This window comes from Peromyscus eremicus, chromosome 5 (assembly GCF_949786415.1).
Source record: "Peromyscus eremicus chromosome 5, PerEre_H2_v1, whole genome shotgun sequence".
Lineage (NCBI taxonomy): Eukaryota > Metazoa > Chordata > Mammalia > Rodentia > Cricetidae > Peromyscus > Peromyscus eremicus.
Window position 1 is genome coordinate 108,803,078 of NC_081420.1, and position 6,383 is coordinate 108,809,460.

Sequence of the window (6,383 nt, forward strand, 5' to 3'; positions counted from 1 at the left end):
GTGGATTGCTCTCAAGGGGTGCAAGTAGACAATTGCTAAAGGATCATTACAGAAAAATTTACTCTCAAGTGGTGAGACTGAATGATATCCAAAGAGAACTTCATGTCAGCCTACCTTTCAGGTAGTCTCTATACTATTTCTAAAGTCTCTAGAGGTAGCTGTTTCTTCTGATGTGCATTTTCCTGTCCAGGGGATTGACAGGCCTCTTATTTGAGGCCTAAGATCTTTACTAGAAAGCCTCTAGCTAGATAGAAATCTTAGAAGGTTTAGGTAGTTATCTTTTAGTGACCTCCAGGCTGTTCAGAATGTCACTTCTCTACCCAGGTTCAGAGATAGAATTCAAGAATAGATAGATTCCATTCTTTTGATCAATAATCAAAGGCATGATGTTTTGACTCCAGGAACTGATTGTAAAGGAGAGCTCCATTCCCAGAGAACTTAAAAAATTTTAATATCTGAATAGATTCCTAATAATCCATAATGAAGAACTGAGACTCTAAAACCATCCAAGAGGTAGGCATCAAGTGAAGCTAGATACTTCCTGCTCAAAGGGGTCATATAAAGATTTAGTGTCTATAATCCTGTTCACTTATTGCCCTGAGATTAGAATCTAGGGGGCCCAGATAGATGGTGTTAGACTGCTCTAGGACTATCTGAGGGAAGATCTGTGAATGATCTGTCATAAAATTAAAACAGCCATTAAGTACATAAAATCTAAAATCTAACATAATCACTAAGATTATAAAAGGTGTAACTCATGGATTCTACCATGAAAATTTTGAAGGCCAATTCCAAAGCTGGTTTTTGAAAGGGATGTTGGTGTCTGGAATGGTTTGAACTTGATATTTTAGATTATGCAAAGTAGATAAGACAATAGTAGAACTATCAGTAGAATCACTTTGTATTAGTAGACCCTGGCAACCAGGTTCAGGATGAAAGAGATGGGACTGGCCTAATTAATGTACATTGTAGTTTATTCTAGCCATTGTCCTGAACAGGAGATAGCTGTTGTGAAATTATGGAAGTACAGGAAATGAGGAGAAGTCAAAGACCCAAGTACTGTCTTACCTAGTATTTGGAATAAAGGTGTAAGCCCAAAATAAAGGATGAGTTTTCATCTTGCATATCAGAAGACATGAACAAATGGCTGGCTGGAAACAAATTCAGATAGACGAGGATGATGCTTCAAGGAAGGAGAAGTGAATAGTAGACTTCCATTTTTGTAATGTTTTAACAGTCCAGTTTTTAAGAATTTTTTATGGGCTGACTGTACTAAAAGTCCATGTTTCCTCTAGAGATTATCCTTTAGGGAGTAGAAGACATACCATCATTTGGGTATCTGTTTTTTATCAATAGTGTTCTATTCAAAAGCTAGAGAGGACATTACTAGAAAAGTATAGGTGAGCAATAAGTAATTCCATAGACAGCCTAAAGACACAATGAAATATTTGGCCATGGAGTCCTATTCATGCCCATTAACTGGCAAGAGCTGAAGGGCAAAAGTGTGAAATACATAGTTAAGAACAGTACAGAAGTTCCTGCTACCATGTAGAGTATTTATGGTCCTACCCATAACTTCTGTTGAAGTACCCTTCACTTAAGGTTGTAGTTCACCATGTCTGGACAGCTCTCTGAGCTGAACACAAAATGGAGACCTCTCTTTCTGGCAGGTTTCCTTACCTATGTGGATAGTTTCTTTAGACTTGGAGGCCTGACCTTATCTGGCAGCTGTCCCTAAACCTAGATGCCTGATCTATCTTAAGTGTGACATCTGACACAGATCCTTGAAGATGGTTTCCCCTGCTGCCCATGGTAGGACCTTCCTTCAAAATGCAAATTAGATGATGCCCCAGCAGCTGTCTCCATCCTCTGTTTCCCTTCACTTTGAACTTAAATTTAGCTGTAACACTGAAATTGCCTTCTGGAAAGCATTTTTTTTTTTTTGTCACACTCACATACCCACATCTATTTGAACCCTGTTAACTTCCTCTGCTCATGCCTCTGTCATGGACTGACCTGTAGCCAAAAATCTTCAAGGAAGAAGGAGACCTGCAAACTTCAAGATTTATGTGAAGTTCTACCTCTACTGATGGTGATGGTTGAGTCAGAGGCCAACCAAAACTGATGCCTTTCTAATGCCAGAAGCATGATTTGAGGCTCTGATCTTGTTATCCTTTAATTCCTTGGCCAGTAAGTTCCCCAGTCATCTGTCTTATCTCATTAAGGGCAAGGAGTCTTAGAAGTTGCCCAAATTTTCTGATAAACTGCTACACTTATTTTCAAAGTGGCTGTACAAGTTTACACTTCCACCAACAGTGGAGGAGTGTTTCCCTTGCTCCACATCCTCTCCAACATAAGTTGTCTGCAGTGCTTTTGATCTTAGCCATTTTGACAGGTGCAAGATGGTATCTCAGAGTCACTAGGACACCTTGTGTAGCCTTGAGGCAGGGGGAAGGGCTTGGACTTGCCTCTAATGGATGTGCTTCCCCATGGGAGGCATTTCCTTCTGTGGGAGTGACTAGGGTGGGTTAGGAGGGGCAGGCTGGGGAGTGGGAGGAGGGAAGAGGGAGATCTTTGATTGGTGTGTAAAATGAATAAAATTTTTTTCTTAATTAAAGAAAAGAAATTGCCCAAGATACAGAATACATTCTATGGTCTACTTTTTCCAGGTAGAGACTGAGTGGGATATCTCATTACTATGTAAAGCTGTAAGAAATTCTACATATGTTTTTGCTCCTCTCTCTCTCTCCTCTCTCTCTCTCTCTCCCCTCTCCAATCCTCCATCCTTTTCTTTTTGCCCCCTCTGTCCTTTGCCTAGATCTTTGTTATAGCCATATTTAGGAAACATATTTGAGTCTTGGTACCCAAAGACAATTATGAATTCCTTGTGATATCAGGAGCAGATGGAATATGAAACCAACTTAAGAAACATTTTTCCTTTCAGAGGAGAAAGAAACAATTATAGTTTACTTTTGCACAACTTTCCTAAAATGTTCTAAAGAGCCAATAGAGCTGTCATTAGTTTGCAGCTACTGGTCATTTCTCTCCAACTTTATATTTAAATTGCCTGGTTATGTTGTTTGTGTAAAGATAAGTTAACAACTTTTGTTCTAAAGTTTAGAGATTAAATTTGTCTCAATTATGAAGATTACATGGAAAGGTAAAGCAATATGAATCAAAGGGGATTTACTAATATAGAAAAGAAAGAATGCTTGATCACCATCTTTATAACAGGAACTAAGCATGCTCAGGAGTCCTGTGTGTCATTTTAACCTTTGTGCGTGTGCTCCATGACTTTGAACTCATGATGCCCAGAAGCATGTTTGCTTACTGTACTTTTTAATCTGTAACCTGTACATGGTCAACAAAATGAGCATTTTTGGAAACTTGCCTACCCCAAAGTGTTTTCCTCTATGAAAATATACAAACCTTCTGAGGGAAAACTTCATGCTTCCTTTGTTTATGGCAGCCACTGCTTTGGAAAGGAAGGCAGTGCTCACTTTGTGTCATATAGGTATGAACTTGTTTTGTACTGATTTATCTTTTGTCTGTGCTGTTTGGCTTTTCCCTTGTCCAGATGTGAGTCTCTTAAATTGCTTACATGATCACTTTAGTGTGATTTACTGCTCTCTCCTCCATTTTGTGCTCTTACTGGCATAGTCCTAGAACACTCAGCTAAATATTAAGCTTTACCAGACACCCAGCACAAATCACTCTTTTCTCATTTCATTAAAGAGTCAATAGAATAAAATACAATTGGTCTTTATTTAGTTATCTACCGTAAAATAAATAATATTAGGCTAAAATTTTCTGATTCTCGAAATTATCTTCTTCCTCCTCTTTCTTCTATCTTTCCTTCTCTACTCCTTCCTTTTTTCTCTAAACAAAGTTATTTTTTGTCCTAAAGTCTATAAATCTCTGAAACAGAAGCACTGAATCCCAGTAATGTGAAGGATGAATGATGAAGTAGCATCCTATCCAACTACTTTCAGAAACATTACTGTAACTCATGATTATTGATTGCCTGCTGAGTAAAAGACACTATGTTTGGCTTTCTAAGTGAATTAATATTTAAAGAGTTTGAGATACACTGTAGTAAGCCAAGGCTACGGAATACGTAAACAATATCAATCTGCATCGAAAATTATTCATTTGCTAAATTTTCAGCAAAACTCTCAGCAGAAATGAGAGTCTTGGATCTTAACTTGCTACATGCGCTAGCAGCTGTGTGACTTGGATCAAGTTCCTTAACCTCCATGAGCATGAGTTTGCTTCAATGTAAAACAAATGCTAATGATGCTTATCACTTTGCTGTACTCTGAGAATTAGATGAGAAAAGGAGTGCTTAGGGCTAAATAAATGTTAATTTACTAACCTTTGCTAACCACTCTAGCCCTCAGCTTTTTCTTTCTCAGATTTTTTGACTGGAGTAGTAAATTCAAAGCTTTCACATTTTTATGAACCCAATACCAGATTCTTTGCGCATTTCAACTTGCAGGTGAGTGCAGAGTACTAGTTATCATCTTGGAAGTTAAGATTGAAATTCAAACACCCTATTAATGTTATTTGATGAATAAATAATATACACTTTTCCCCAAATCTATACTGTTATTTATATATTTTTAAAGTTTCTCCATTGATCTCAAGAATAATATGTGGGTTCCATGGAAGTTTGAGAGAGAAAGAGAGAAGACCAAAGCAACATGTGATATTGAATCAGACTAGGTCTCAAGGTAAGAGATGGTTCACAGAAGCCATTTTGAACAGTTACAGAACTACTGCAACATTTATATCTTCTGTCGTAGTGTTAATTAATCATCCTCAAAGCTACCAGCTTCAATCCTTTGTCTTCCTGTAATAGATTGATTTCCAGGAACCATGACTGAGCAGCTCATCCTGAAAATTAAGTATCTATGCATAGAAGAAATTCCACAGTCTGTGCTGCTGGAATGTTTTCATTCTGTAAAGGTTAATCTTCATTTTCAACCTGGCCATTAACCTCAAAGACACTCCTATGTATTTTCTGAGAGACTTAACTGAAGAACGGCCCACACTAACTGTGGTTGGCATCAGCCTATGGGATAGACCCTTGGACTGTGTAAGACAGGCAAAGGAAGCTGAGCAGCAGCATGCTTCTTTCTCCTACCTGACTACAGGCTCAGTGTGACAAGCTGGCTCAAGATCTAGCTGCCACACTGTCTCTGCCATTTTGAATTGTATTCTTTCAAGCTCTGATCAGAGTAAACCTTGCCTTTCTTAAGCTTCTTTGTTCATATGTCTTGTCATAGCAACCAGAGATATAACTACTACAGATTCAGTAGGCTATTAAGGGACAGCATAATTATATATGCTGTGGTATTTGGGGGAAGTTGATTTGGAAAAATCTGTAAAATGAAGGTTATGCTAAGGGCAAACTTGTATTTTAATAGAGCTTTAAACCTGTACTCAAATGGAACACATTCAACAACATCTCTTTCTCCCAATGAATCTTTACTAGATGTAAAATTACCAGAGAAAAAAGTGTAAGCCCCACCCACTTGCTTGACACAATTCCTGTTTTACATAATGTGGTAGCTGTGCATAAGTGATTTGCCATCTGCTTGTTTTCCCACACAGGCTAGGGAAAAATAACCTGGGACTGAAGTTCAGTGATAGAACACAGATTGGTAAGACGCTGATAATAGTCTGAACCAGAAATATCTTTTTAAATTCTAGTTAATTTTTTACAATGTCATAACCAGGTAAGCATTTAAATTGTATTTTTAAATGTATAAGATAATAATAAAACTATTTTTATTACTTATGTGAAAGCATACAGATCGAGAGTAATGCAGTGTTTGTTATATCCCAAAGCAGAATTAGATCTGCTTAGGAGAGATCAAAGCTAGTTTTTCCCTAGAGTAAATAACTCCCTTTTTCAAGATGTACCTTATAAAGTCACTACTGTACCTGGAGAGCACAGAAGATTGTAACAGAATACAGAGACCAGAAATAACTCAACTGTAGACAGCCTTTCAGTTTTCTGCAAGTGCAATCATCACACACAAAGTAGGAAAAAAGTTTTTTATTTTTTAACTAAACAGATTTAGGAAAAATGAGTATACATAGATGAAGTAAGGAATGGACCCTTATTTCACAAACACAAAACCAAACTCTTAATGGATTAAAACAATCTGAACCTTAACAGAAACCATACAACTATTGAGAGAAAACGGGAAATTCCTTCTTTTGATATTGATATTAACAAAGACTTTTTCATGTCTCATCAAAATTTCAGGCCACAGATAATAACAAAGAAGAGTGATGACATCAAATTAAAATATGAACTGAAACAACAGCCTAAAAATGGAGAAGGTATTTCTATCCAAAGGATATAAGAAACT

The 6,383-nt window shown here is 37.3% G+C and overlaps 1 long non-coding RNA gene across 1 annotated transcript; it reads left to right on the top strand.

The window, feature by feature from the left end:
- Positions 1-389: 389 nt before the first annotated feature.
- LOC131910739 (uncharacterized) lies at positions 390-6,383 on the top strand. The gene is made up of 4 exons (XR_009379207.1): positions 390-513; positions 4,629-4,733; positions 5,617-5,741; positions 6,278-6,383. It is a non-coding gene; the product is annotated as an uncharacterized LOC131910739 (long non-coding RNA).